At 35.9% G+C, this 14,860-nt stretch overlaps 1 protein-coding gene and 1 pseudogene across 1 annotated transcript in view; one reads left to right on the top strand and one right to left on the bottom strand.

The window, feature by feature from the left end:
• The window catches only part of Acer3 (alkaline ceramidase 3), a 164,925-nt gene that overhangs the window by 123,495 nt on the left and 26,570 nt on the right, over positions 1 to 14,860 (bottom strand). The window lies entirely within an intron of this gene.
• LOC124958371 (transcription factor IIIA-like) lies at positions 6,037 to 12,959 on the top strand (annotated as a pseudogene).

The raw sequence follows: 14,860 nt of genomic DNA, 5'->3' as shown, positions 1-14,860 counted from the left end.
TTCAGACTTCCTTAACAAGACTCCTAAAGTGCAAGAAATAAAACCAAGAATCAATAAATGAGATGAATTCAAACTAAAAAGCTTTTTCTCAGCAAAGGAAACAATAATGGGAAGGGAAAGCCTACAGGAAAAAAAAAAAAAACTTAGGAATCAATCTAATAAAAGAGGTGAAAGACCTCTACAATGAAAACTACAGAACACTAAAGAAAGAAATTAAAGAAAACCTTAGAAGATGGAAAAATCTGTACCACACACACTTCGGATAGAGCACTAATCTCCAGGATTTATGAAGAACTCAAAAAACTTAACACCAAAAATACAAATAACCCAATCAATAAATGGGCTAAGGAATGGAACAGACACTTCACAGAAGACAATATATAATTGATCAACAAATATATGAAAAATGTTCAACACTAGCAATTAGAGAAATGCAAATTAAAACTACTCTAAGATTTCATCTCACTCCAGTCAGAGTGGCAATTATAAAAAATACAAGTAACAATAAGTGTTGGCAAGGATGTGGGGGAAAAGGTACACTCATACATTGCTGGTGGGAGTGCAAATCAGTGTAACCATTGTGGAAAGTAGTATGAAGAGTCCTTAGAAAACTTGGAGTGGAACCACCATTTGACCCAACAATCCTACTCCTTGGCCTATACCAAAGGACTTAAAATCAGCATACTACAGTGATGCAGTCACATCAATGTTTACAGCAGCTCAATTCACAATAGCTAAATTGTAGAACCAACCTATATGCCCTTCAATAGACTGATAAAGAAACTGTGGTATATATATATACAATGGAATATTACTCAGTCTTGAAGAAGAATAAAATTATGGCATTTGCAGGTAAATGGATGGAGTGGGAGAAGATCATGCTAAGCAAGATAAGTCAATCCAAAAAAAACAGAAGACCAAGTATTTTCTCTGATAAGTGGATGCTGACACATAACAGGTGAGGGGGCAGGTAAAGAAAGAATGGAGGAACTTTGGATTGGGCAGAGGGGAATGGGCGGAAGGGTGGGGGCAGGGGGTGGGAAAGATGGTGGAATGAGATGGACATCATTACCCTAAGTACATGTATGATTGTATGAATGGTGGGACTACATTGTGTACAGAGAAATGAAAAGTTGTACTCCATTTGTGTACAATGAATTGAAATGCATTCTACTGTCATGTATAACTAAATAGACCAAATAAAAAACAGATTATTGCTAGACTTCCATTTCCACATAAGATAAAGAAACAAGAACCAGATATAACTTCTCATGTAAAATAACGACAAAAAAGGACAAAATATATGAAACAGTTTTCAAGACAACAAACATCAATGCATTAAAGGCAACCATTCCTGAGAAACAAGAAACAAATGATGACTCTTATGACTGCCCTAGCACACTGCCTAGAGTATTCAGGTCATAGCATAGGAAGGAAATACCCAAGGGGAGGGAGTCTGGCAGACTCCCAGAGATGAGGAAAAAGAGCCTAGAGTTCAGAAAGATCAAGGTGACTGGATTTCACAGGAGGGAGTAGCTTAGAGACAGATTCATGGAGAAAGAACTCTAGAAATCTATAAAGGCACCCCTTACCTATTCAGCAGAAGACTGATCAATGTACACATATGAGGAAACTACCCTAAAGCCAGTAAAGAACAATCTGAAAAGACTGGAGGGAACAGTACATGGTACTCACACATGGGCAGAAACAGCATCTATTGCCACGAGCCAGAATAGCAGAATTCTTATTTCCCTGGCATTGGATAACCAAGATGGCCTTTCTCTCAGTAATAGAGAATTAATTAGCACTTAACTGAGCTCTCTTGCAGCCATACCTAACAAATCATATAGGCAAAATTCAAAAGGATCAACTCTTTCCAAGTAGCTTACCTGAATCTCAGAATAAAACTCAGAAGTATTTGGTATGATATGTGGAAGTTAGTCCAAAATAAGGAAGGAAAAAAAGAGAAAGAGAAAAGGAAAAGGGGTGGGGGAATTCTGTCAAAATAAAAGGAAGATGGGTGGAACAGATGAAGGGGGTTGGGGTTAGGATAAGAGAAGAACAATGGAATGAATCTGACCTAACTTTCGCTGGGCAATAACCGTAGGCAGGTAGGGTGTGGCTGGAGGAGACAGGTCACTGGTAGTATGCCTTGAGCTCTCTGCTTCCTGATTGCCATTTTCTGAGCTGCTATCCTCTTCCACATCCTTCTACCATGGTGTTCTGCCTCACCTTGTGCCCAGAGCACTGGAGTCAGTCGTCTATGGACTGAGACCTCTGAAACCAAGATGGCCAAATAAAACTTTTCCTCTAAAATTGTTCCTGTCAGGTCTTTTGGTCAGAGCCATAAAAAAGTTGACTAAAGCAATCATTTCTATGTTAGTGAAGATTAAATATTTCACATCAAGGATGATTTTGTTCTGAAAAAAAATCACATTTTCTATCTCTGTATTTTTTTAAAAAAACTTCATCAACATATAATTCACATATCATAAAGTTCACCCTTTAAATGGCTACAATTCAGTGACTTTTAACAAAGAGACTTGTACAACTATCTTGAAACAGTTTGTAATTTCAGAAGATTTTCATCAGTCCCAAAAGAAACCTCTTACCCATCAGCAGTCAATGCCTATTCCCTCCTTTCCACATCCCAGCAATCACCGGTTTACTTTCTGTCTCTGTGGATTTGGCTCTTCTGGACATTCCATATAAACGAAAGCATACAATATGTAGTTTTTGTGTTCAAGCTTCTTTCACTTAGTGCAACATTTTCAAGGTTTATCAATACTATAGAATGTATCCAGAACTTCATTCCCTTTTATTGTAGGATAAAAGTTCACAGTACAGATACACTGATTTTGTTTGGATACATGTTTTTAGTTCTCTTGGGTATATACCTCAGGGTGTAATTCTTGGATCATATGGTGCCTCAGTATTTCATCCTTGTTTTTAGCTTCAGTTCTGTACTTTACATGGATTGAGTATCTACCAGCAGTTTTTATCTCCATGGCTTTCTTTCCCTGTTCTAGTTGTTTTTAAAAAAGAAATTCTAGTTGATAGTCTGTCAATCAAGTTATATAGCTTTTCTCAAGGATTTATAGGTGCTACATTCCCTGAGTTCTCAAGAAAATTATTGTCCTTTGCCTTTATGCTAAAAAATTGACTTAGCTATGAATGTTGTGGTCCCTCTTTCCTTCGACAGCTTGTAAGTTCTGTTTCTTCCAAACTAATTGTGACTAAGGAAAAGTCCAAAGTAGTCTGAATTTTCTCTTCTGGATGGATGTCTTGCTTTTTCTTTCTGGGTCTTTCTTTGTACTTAATGCTACATATTTGGGTAGCTAATGGGCTTCCAGATCAGATGGAGATGCTACACTGGTTGTATCTCTCTAACATGGGATTACTCTAAGAACATTTTTCACTCTTGAGTCAGGGTGACAACTTGAACCTAAAACTGAAAAAATAATTTACAACATATCAAAGCATGTCTCGTGCCTAGGAATAAATCTAACAAAGATATGCAAGACATACCAAAACTCTCAACAGGTTTTGGGGTATAAATTGATAAGCTGATTCTAAAGTTTATATGAAAATGCAAAAGATCATGAAAAGCCAAGCCAATCTTGAGTAACAACAACAACAAAAAAATGGACTATTACACTACTGGTTATCAAGACAAATTAGGAAGATGAAATTCCCAGAACAAACTAACATTCACAATCACCTTATTTATGACAAATGTGATCCTGTAGTGTAGCAGGGAAAGGATGGTCTTTTCAGTAAAAGGTACTAGATGAACTGGATGTTTACACGGGAAAAAAATGAATCTGGACTCTAAGTTCTTATTCCTTACACAAAAATAATTCCAGGTGTACTACAGATCTAAATATAAAAAGTTAAACAAAACTTTTAGAAGAAGATATGGGAAAACATCTTCCTGACCTCAGCATGGCAATGATTTTTTAAATACATGAAAAGGATTAACCAAAAAGGTCAAAAATAAATAAATAAATTAGCTATGAATAGAAAGTCAAAAAGAATAAAGAGCTGTTTTTAAAAAGCTGATTTAAAGAACAGATATAAAATTATTTTGTAATTAAGGGGCAATATAAATAATAGCTAATTTTACTTAATAATATTATACACACAGGGCTGCGAATGCAGCTCAGTGGTAGAGCATTTGTCTTACATGTGTGGGCCCTTGGTTCAACCCCTAGCACCTATAATAATAATAATAATACACATAAAATGATTAGTGACTTAAATTGGTATAAATTAGTTTTCCATCAAAAGAGGTAAACCATAGAGTCATCTGAACAGGAAGTATTATTAACTAGAAGAGGGAACTGGAACCAGTAAAAAGTAAAGGGAATAAAAGAATAGCAGGTGTGAAGGAAAGTCACTACCTCCTAAAACTGTGAAAGAGGACTAAAGGAAGAGGGAGGTTCCCCCAGGACTGAGATGCAGACCTTGCTGGAAAGGACATCACTTATGATTCATTGAACAGTGGAGACGCTGCTGTGCTCCTATGCCTGCAGAGCTTGCTGAAAATTCACACTTCAGAACTTGTCAGAATTCTGCCCTCCAATGTGCCAGAAAAAACTGATCACATAAAGGTATGATGCTGCTGACCAAACTGTAGGAGTTGGGTGCTAGGAGTCATACACTCTTAAGCCACGTGGAAACTGGCACCCGAGAAGCTGCCCAGCAAGCACACCAGAACCAGGAAGGAAAACCCCTTCCTCTTGCAATGTTTCTCTAGTGCCCTCTACCGACAAGGTTTAACATCCTGCTAGCTGTCAAAGGAAAAATAAAAAGTCACAGACCCATTTTGGCAGAGCATTATATGATGGTGACTGTGGAGGAAAGAGGTAATAAGTTCACAACTAGCACGACTATAAGACTATGTTTTTACCAATCATAACTTGGCAAAACTATGACTGCTGAAGGTTCCCTAATCATCTAAATAATGATGATTGTTTAAGATGGTGAATTTTTTTCTTTTTTCATACTTTGTACAATGTGGTCATATTGGGTTTTTTTGCATTTTTATGGTGCATATTAATTATAAATAGTGGGTTTCAGAGTGGCATATCTGTACACGCATATAATGTAATTTTAACAATTTCATTCCTCAACCCCTTCCTTTACCCTCTCCTCCTGCCTCTGGCTAACTCCCTTCCCTAATGGTCTCCCTTATGCTTTCATGATGTCCTTTTTCCCACCTCTAGTTTCCACATATAAAATAAAACATACAATACTTGTCTTTCTGTGTCTGGCTTACTTTGCCTAACATAACACTTTCCATCACTTCCATCAATTTTCTTTCAAATGACATAATTTTATTCTTTTTGGCTGGATAAAACTCCATTATGTATATATATGCCATATTTTCTTTATTCGCTCATCTGTTGATGGACACCTAGGATAATTTCATAACTTGGCTATGTGAATTATGCTGTAATAAACATGGGTATGCATGCATCTTTAAAGTATACTGACTTTAATTCTTTCAGATAAATGCCAAGAAGTTATATTATAGCTGGATCATGTTAGTTCTAATTTTAGTTTTTTGAGGGACCACCATACTGATTTCCATAGGACTATACCAATTTACATTCTTACCAACAGTATATACGAGTCCCTTTTCCCTACATCCTTACCACTGTTTATTCTCATTTGTATTCTTGATGATTGCCACTTTGGGGTGAGATGGGATCTCAATGTAGTTTCAATTTGCATTTCCCTGATGGCTAAGGATATTGAACATTTTTTCATATAATAGTTTACAATTTGTACTGTTCAGTTCATCTTCCCACTTAGTAAATGGATTATTTGTTGTTGTTTGGTACTGAGTTTTTTTAGTTTTTTATATATTCTGGATATTAATTCTCTGTTGGAAGAGTAGCTGGCAAAGATTTCCTCCAATTCTGTAGACTCTCTCTTCACGCTGTTGTTCCCTTTGTTGTACACAAGGTTTTTAATCTGATATCATCCCATTTATTAATTCTTGTTATTAGTTCTTGAACTATAGAAGTCATGGTCAGGAAGTCATTACCTGTGCCTGTAAGTCAAAGTGTTTCCCCTATGCTTCCTTGGAGCAGTTGTGAAGTTTCTGCCCTAATATTTAGGTCTTGGATCCATTTTGAGTTGACTTCTGTACAGGGTGAGAGGTAGATACCTAGTTTCATTCTGCTACATATGGATATACAGTTTTCCTAGCAGTATTTTTGAAAGAGGATGTCTTGTCTCCAAAGTATGTTTTTGGTTATTTTATCAACAATCAGATGACTAGATGTACAAATTTTTCATTGTGTATTCTATTATTATTTTATAATTTATAATTGAAGTATCTTAAAGATAAATGATAAGCAATAAGGGCAAAATTACTTTTACTTATTGGATTTGGGATTAACTGCTCTCAGTAAATCTAATTAAAACAGATTTTATGGAAATGAAAACTAGAAATTAATACATACACCACAAAAGTAAAGCATTTTTTCCTTGAGGGTTATCCTATTTGAATATAGATTTAAGGGATTGAAAAATCTGAAAAGTATAACATTTTTACACTCCCCAAACACATTCTCATATTTATATAATACAAATTATAGGCAATGTTGATAACATTCCAGTGATTTCAAGATTTCCTAATAGGTAAAATCATCTTTCGGCAAAAAATGCAAACTCAAATATCAAAATATGGAAAAGAAAGTCGGGGAAAAGCACAATGTAAAAATGGATACATTTAAAGGAGAACTTGGAATGAAGATACAGAAGGAAGATGTTTGCCTCAGCACGGCAGCAGGTGGAGCCATTATGTGCAGCAGTCTAAACAGTTCTCTGGAGTTTGGCAGAATATGTAGAACCCTAAGGTGACTGGATAAACAATTTGGAGTTCAGTTGTATTTACAACCATGTAATCACTACCCAGAGTTAAGGATCAAAAATAGAAGCATTAAAACTTGGTGAAGCTGAAAAATTAATTTATGCTGCTTCATTGCCACTGTGAAGAGCCCTCCTGCAGGACAACAAATGAGCTAGATAAAAGTTATAACAGTTTGAGCCTGAAAGTAACCCAGCACTTTTCCCAAAGAAAGTTCATTTTGCCAGATTATTTTACTGACTATGCAAATGGTCAAAGAGTTAAACATTCACAGAACTTCAGAGCCTTCAGTGCTGGAAGTAGGGAGATTATCTAATTTAATCACCTGAAATTATATCAAGCAACATTTTGTTCATATCCATTATTACTCTTTAGTGGTAGGCAATTTATTTATACCTAAGTTTATCAACCCATAGAAGGGAAAAAGCAATATTGAAATTATTTAAATAATTAAGTGTGAAAATAATAAATGTGATCAAACAATACTTAGATAATTTTTGATATGAGAAAAAACCATTATTATACAGAACTTGTACAATCTTGCTATGTGAAGAATTAGGCACTCCTGAGAATAGTCTTGGTACTTGGACAGGCTCAAGAACACTTACCACAAAGGAAGAGATTTACCTTCTATCTAAACCAGAAGCAGAGAAAGCTGTAGGATACTCTGCTTCACCTTAAATTTAAAGAGAAACAAACCATCTTATAAATGCATTTTACCATACTAAGTACTCCTACAGTAACTTTTAATTAAGGCAAATATCACAATAAAAACAGGAAACCAATACAGGTGTTTCTTTCTTGCTTTTAAAAGTGATAAACACAAATTCAGCTCATTTGACAAACATTTATTAAGTATTTTCTATAAACAAGGGCAGTAAAGCTGGAAGTTAAGTAGTGAATAATATTGGTTTTCATTCTGAAAAGTGTATATAAAAGATGGGTAAACAACCAGCAAGGAAGAAGGACAGGTCTAAAGAGCATAAACAACAGTACTCAAGGGAGGGGTAGCCAGGGAACTCTAGATGGTCATAAGAAAGAAGGTAACACTTGAACTGAGCCTTGAAGATAGAGATGCAGGATTTTCTTCACTACTAATACAAGTCATTGTATTTTCTTTGGAGTGCATTCAGTAGCTTAAAAGTAAATGTTGTTTATTAGCTTAAAAATTAGTTTTAAAAAACATACATTATACTTTCACCTTACTACATGTAAGTTATAACTAAAAATATTTTTAAAGCACATATTGTAAAAATGAAAATGCATACACTAAATTCAAAAGGAAGTACATTTTAGACTTGGGAACAAAGAAAGTACATGGTGGTAAAGAGAAAAGAGCTTGGGAACTCCAAATCATTTACGGCTCAGGTTAACTCTGGCTGACAAGATGGAGATTATAGGAGAGGGAAGTCTCAGAAAGAAGAGCACTGCAGATGTAGGATGCTGCTTTGAAGGTCCAAAGACAGGCACTGAACAGTCTTTTAATAGAGAAGCATGACAAAGATGCATGGGTCAAAGAACAAGGGAAATAAGATGGTCCTGAACTCCTTGGAGAAATAGTTGATAAAATGAAGATTTCAGATTTATCCAAACAGAAAAAAGGGAAAAAAAATTTTTCTAAACCATGACCAGGAATGTAGAGGTATTAAAATGACAAACTATTTCAATAACCCCTACTTCCTTTCCATTTTTAACTGAAACTTTCCTTTCAGGGCCCAACTCAAATTCTACTTATATTTGATGAAGATTTTCTTACCCTACTGAAAATGATACTCTTCTTATAGTAAACTATTGTTGGAACCTCTTGCCTGGTACTCAGCACAGATGGCCTTGCACAGAGAATTCTCTTTTCACTAAATTAGGTCAATAGATATTTATGTTTCATCTCCTCATTTAGGGCAGTGGGCTTGCATTCATTCACTCATTCAATAACAAACACTAAGCATCTTCTACTGAAAAGCACTATGAAGAAATACAAAAGAAAATCAGAATGCTCTCATGCAAATTAAACTAGTAGCAAATTTACAAAATGGTTAAGATATTTAAAAGCTAAGAGGTTTTTCTTATTTTTGTGGGAGTAGTACTGGGGCTCCAACCTAGGGGTGCAGAAGCACTGAATTACTAGACCTTTTTGAGACAGGGTCTCACTAAGTTGTCCAGATGAGTAAGCTGGCATGCACTAAAGAGCTTTTTTTTTTTTTTTTTTTTTTTTTTTTTTTTTTTTTTTTTGTGGTGCTGGGGATTAAACCCAGGGCCTTGTGCATGCTAGGCAAGCACTCTACCAACTAAGCTACATCCCCAGCCCAAGAGCTCTTTCTTAGACAGGAGAAAAAAAAGTTTTTGACTATAGTACTGCCTCTAAATTACTCCAATCAAGACTCTTCAGGGATGGGGGTTTAGCTCAGTGGTAGAGCACTTGTCCCGTGTCAGGTCCTGGGTTTGATTCTCAGCACTGCAAAATAAAAATTTGGCTGAGTGAGGTGGCAAACACCAATGATTCCAGCTATATTAGGAGGTGGAGGCAGAAGTCAATTTGAGCCCATAAATTTTGAGAACAACCTGAGCAACCATAGCAAGACCCTGTGTCCAAAAGAAATTCTCTCAAGGATCCTCAATGATTACTGTCATTTGGATTCTACAGACTTAATCTCAAGATTTTAATTATATCTGCAAAGACCCTATTTTCAAATATGGTGACATTCTGAAGATTCAGGTGGAACATGGGCTTTGATGAGACATTCAATCACTACAACATTTGTGGACATAATTTTTTGTTCATATACTTTATTAAGTTCACAGGATGAATTTCTGAGAGAATTTCTCTTGGGAAAATTACCCAACAGTTTATTTTTAAGAGTTTCTTCCTTAAGATTTCTCAAAAAACTAGGAATAGAACCACCATATGACCCAGCTATCCTACTCCTTGATAGGTATCCAAAAGATCTAAAATCAGCATACTACTGGGATACAGCCACTTCAATGTTCATAGCAGCACACTTCACAATAGCTTTCATGGAACCTGCCCAGATGCCTGTCAACATATGAATGGATAAAGAAAATGTGCTGTATCTATAGAATGGGATTTTACTCAGTCATAAAAAAGAATGAAATTATGGCATTTGCTGGTAAATGGATGGAACTAGAGAACATCATGCTAAGTGAAATAAGCCAGACTCAAAATGTCAAGGGCTGAATGTTTTCTTTCATATGCAGAAGCTTGAGTAAATAAGAAAAAAAAGCAGGGGATTCCATGAAAATAGAAGAGCTCAGTGAAGTAAAGGAAGGGAATTGATGTGGAGGGAGAATGGATAAGAAAAGGGAGGAACAGTGGAGTAGAACTGACCAAACCATCCTATGTACCTTCAAGAACATACCACAGTGAATTCCACCTTTATATTATTATAAATTAATTAATACTAATTTTAAAACTATAAATAAATAGAAGAAAGACTGGTAGGATACAGGAAAGGGAATAGGGAGAAAGAAGGGGAAGTACCTGGGATGAAAGTGGAGCAAATTATATTCCATGCTTGTATAATTATGTCAAAATGAACCCAAATATTAGGTGTAACTATAATGCACTAATCAAAAAAATTTTTTTGAAAGAGTTTCCTCCTTCTCTGGAATGGGTAGCAAGTTAGAAGATCTTCCACATTCCCACATTAGTGTGCCAATTCTCACACTAACACTAGATTCTTTGTCTGAAAAATTAAGACTCAAATTTAAAACACTCTTTGGATACTTGTACTGGAAGGTGGTACAATGATAAAACTGAAGCATCCCTATTTAGGCCAAGTGTACTATATATTGAATCAGAGAAAGCTGTTTTGCAGAGAAAGAAGAAAAAGCCAGATGGGGCAGAGAGTGGCAGACATGAAACACTGTAGGTAGCTGAGACTGTAGAGAGTAACTAATAATTATGATTTTCCAGATCTAAGAATCATCTTTGCTTTTATAAGTTTAATAGTACTATGTACCCATTTATTAAAGAAATTTTAAAAACACAGAAATGCAAAATCAAAATCATCCATTAGCCCTCCATAATACCATTAATACACTCATATTTTTCCTCCTAGTATTTAAAATATTTAGGATTATATTTTAACATGTAGAGCAATGAATGATCTTTCCACTTAATGTAATCTCAAGTATTCACCATATAATTTAATAATCTTTGAAAATAACATTTTGATGCCAGCGAAATGTTCCACCATATAATAATAATTTACTTAATCATTTATTTGTGGGTACATTATGAAATATAACCAAACTGCTTTCCCAAATGGCTAGACCAATAAACTCCTATTAGCAGTGTATAAGGGTTATTGACTGGTTCATATCTCAAAATATAATGCCTTATTTAAAGGGTGGTAAATTATATATCATTATTATTTTAATTTATATATTTTTCAGTTACTGAACTATTTTTATGGTTATTAATTTTTCTTTGTGTATATTAATGGTATATTCTATTTTATGGAATGTTTTAAGGTTATTTAGCAACTTTGAGCCATGAATTTCTCATGTGTAGATCAGACACAATCTATTTTTGTGATGAAGAAATCTTAAAAGAAGTAAATTGAGCAAATAAATAATAAATGTTATTCCTTTTAAGATTTTATTCCAGTCTAATAAAGTGAAATATTTTAGAAAAAATATATTTATATCATACTTTAGGATCATTTGTTAGAAAAAATAACAGATTCTTGGAATTGTATGTGTCTTTAAAAAAGGCAGTAAGAAAAAAAAAAGGCAGTAAGAAATGATTACTCTAAGATCTGAAAATTTTGGCTTGTATACCAAGACAAGCAGCAATAGTGTCATAAATTGAAATTTCTTGGCTTATTTTATTCAACTCAAAAATAATCTGGTGATTCTAAACAGAGATCAAGGTGAAATCAAATAAAACCATTCAAGGCTCCAGGAAGTACTCCAGGCAGTGGGTGGGAGCGTCTACCGTGAGCCTGACCTCGTGGGCAGGGACCCAGGCACCCTGGAGCAGTCGGCCTTGGTTGCAGAGCGCAGTCCTCTTTGAGCAGCTCCGCAGACGCCTTTTGTAGCGGGGGAGAGCCCAGCGGCCTGCTCCACCCGCTCCCGCACGGTCCCCTGTGCTCCCTAGGCGGTTCATCAGCTCCTTCCCGGTCTGCAGCGCCAGTTACAACAAGGCCTGGAAGCTAGACGCGCACCTGTGCAAGCGCACCGGGGAGAGACGGTTTGCTTATGACTACCAAGGCTATGGCAAGGCCTTCCTCAGAGACTACCATCTGAGTCGCCACATCCTGATTCATACTGGAGAAAAACTGTTTGTTTGTACAGCTAATGGTTGTGATCAGAAATTCAACATAAAATCAAACTTGAAGAAACTAACATTTTGAACACAAACATGAAAATCAGCAAAAACAGTACGTATGTAATTTTGAAGGCTGCAAGTAGGCCTCTCAGTGCGAACATACCAATGACCCCCCATTCGGGTGTCCCCAGGAAGGGTGCGGGAAGCACTTTATCTGGCCCAGTAGGCTCAAAAGACACGGAAAGGTCCGTGAGGGCTATATATGTCAAAAGGGATGTTCCTTTGTGGCAAAAACATGGACAGAACTTCTAAAACACGTGAGAGAAACAAAGAGGAAATATCATGTGAAGTATGTCAGAAAACATTTAAACACAAAGATTGCCTGAAGCAACACATGAAAACTCTGCCCCAGAACAGCACGTGTGTCAATGCCCAAGAGAAGGCTGTGGGAGAACCTACACAACTGCGTTCAGTCTCCAGAGCCATATTCTCTATTTCTGTGAAGCAAAGCGCCCGTTTGTGTGTGAACACACTGGCTGGGGCAAAACATTTGCAACAAAACAAAGCTGCATGAGGCATGCTGTTGTGCATGATCCTGACAAGAAGAAAATGAAGCTTAAAGTAAAACCATCTCAGGAAAAACAGAGTTTGGCCTCTCACCTCAGTGGCTATATCCCTCCCAAAAGGAAACAAGAGCAAGACTCATCTTTGCCTAAACACGGAGGGTTGGGGAGCTGTGTGGAAGACAAGGTGCTCTCCACAGTCTCAGTGCTTACCCTCCACTAGGTACCTACAGAACCTTGCTGAAGGACTAGACCACTGAGTTTTTTCTTGCTCAGAAGCCTGTTTGTCTTTATTAAAATCACTGATGCAGAAAACAATAAAATAAAACCATTCAAGAAAGTCAACTACATGTACATCATTTAATCCATATGAGTTTAATAGTCATCCTTGTTGCCAAGAATATGAAAGAACCACAGAAACAGATATAATAACACCAATAGCATGTCCACTAAGAACAAATTAGCTAAATAACACAGGTTTCACAATAAATTCATTTGAAATAATGCCTAGAGAGTTGCAATCTACAGACTTTCAACCGTAGAAATGATAATCAGGTAAGAACACAAATACCAGTGGAAAATGGCAATGATAGGAGTCAATGATATTCCTTTTAACTCATTCAGTCTCAAGTGTTCAATTCTGCAAATATTTCAACAGATACACTAAAATACATTGGAAGTCATAATCTAGACCTCATATTAATATTAATATTATATAATTATGTTCTTATTATTAAAATGTTTATAGCTATTCTACATCTAGGACCTATGGGATAAGATGAATTAAGAACAGGTTTCCAGGGCCTATATATCATCTATCTATTATATAGAATGTTTGTTTCCTGAATTTGTACCTAAGGTGGGAGTCACTTTAAATGATGAGAGGTATTAAATCACTGGGGTATTAAACTAGCTATCTAATATAAATTACTGATCCACTCCTGTAGAAAATGGGAAAAAAAACTGTAGAAAACTGAATTCATTTAAAATATGTTTTTGCTGCTATACAACATGAACATTTGAGAACCTCTAAAATTCAGTAAAAAGAAAAAAGTAGCAAATACATCAGCACTTTAGAATTTGATCATTGTTTACATTTTGTCATGTCTGTATCAAGTTTCTTATTTTCATTCAGGAAGTAAAGCAGGAAGATTGCAAGTTCAAAGCCAGCCTCAGCAAAGGCAAGGCACTAAGCAACTCAGTGAGACCCTGTCTCTAAATAAAATACAAAACAGGGCTGGGGATATGGCTTAGTGGTTGAGTGCCCCTGAGTTCAATCCCCAGTACCAAAAAAAAAAAAAAAAAAAAAAGTCAAAGTCACCCATCTTTCTAGTCCAGTTTCCCTTCATACATACCCAGAAGTGATAGTGTTAATTTGTGTGTGTTCCATTTTGGATATGGTTTATTCCCCATATGTTTTATGTGCTGGAAGCTTGGTCTCCAGTGTGGTGGTATGGAAGTGGTGAAACCTTAAAGAGATGAGGCCTAGTGGAAGGTAATCAAATCACGGGGGTGCTGCCCTCAGAAGGGATTAATGCTGGCCTCAAGGAGTGAGTGAGTTATTGCAAGAGGGGGTTGTTATAAAGCAAGCTTACCTCTCATCTTTGGCCCTTCTGCCCACATCCATTTCCCTTTCTACTTATCTGTTATGTTGTTATGTAGCCAGGGGGTCCACACCAGAAGCTGAACACATGATCTTGAACTTCTAGCCTCCTTAACTATGAGGTAAATAAACTTCCTTTCTTTATAAATTACCCAGTATCAGGTATTCTATTATAGCAATATGAGATAGACTTATACAGTGTATGTCACTATAATTCATTTAAAAATGAGTTTAGCTTCTGCACATATTCTGCAAACAGCTTTTATCAATAAAAATTATAATTAAGAGATCCATTCGGTAAAGATACTTTAGTTTATTCCTTTTCATTTCAATATATTATGCTATCATTGGAATATAAAACATTTTATTTGTCCATTCCTACACTCATGGACATTCTAGATTGTTTCCTATTTTTTTTCAGTTAATCAATACTGCAGTGAACATCCTTGCTTATATGTCTCTATGTACATTTACACAGGTGTCTTTGCTTTGCATGCATATAAAAGAGTATTCCTAAGTTA

The sequence above is a fragment of the Sciurus carolinensis genome, chromosome 11, assembly GCF_902686445.1.
Source record: "Sciurus carolinensis chromosome 11, mSciCar1.2, whole genome shotgun sequence".
NCBI lineage: Eukaryota > Metazoa > Chordata > Mammalia > Rodentia > Sciuridae > Sciurus > Sciurus carolinensis.
This window is presented reverse-complemented; position numbering and strand designations above follow the sequence as displayed.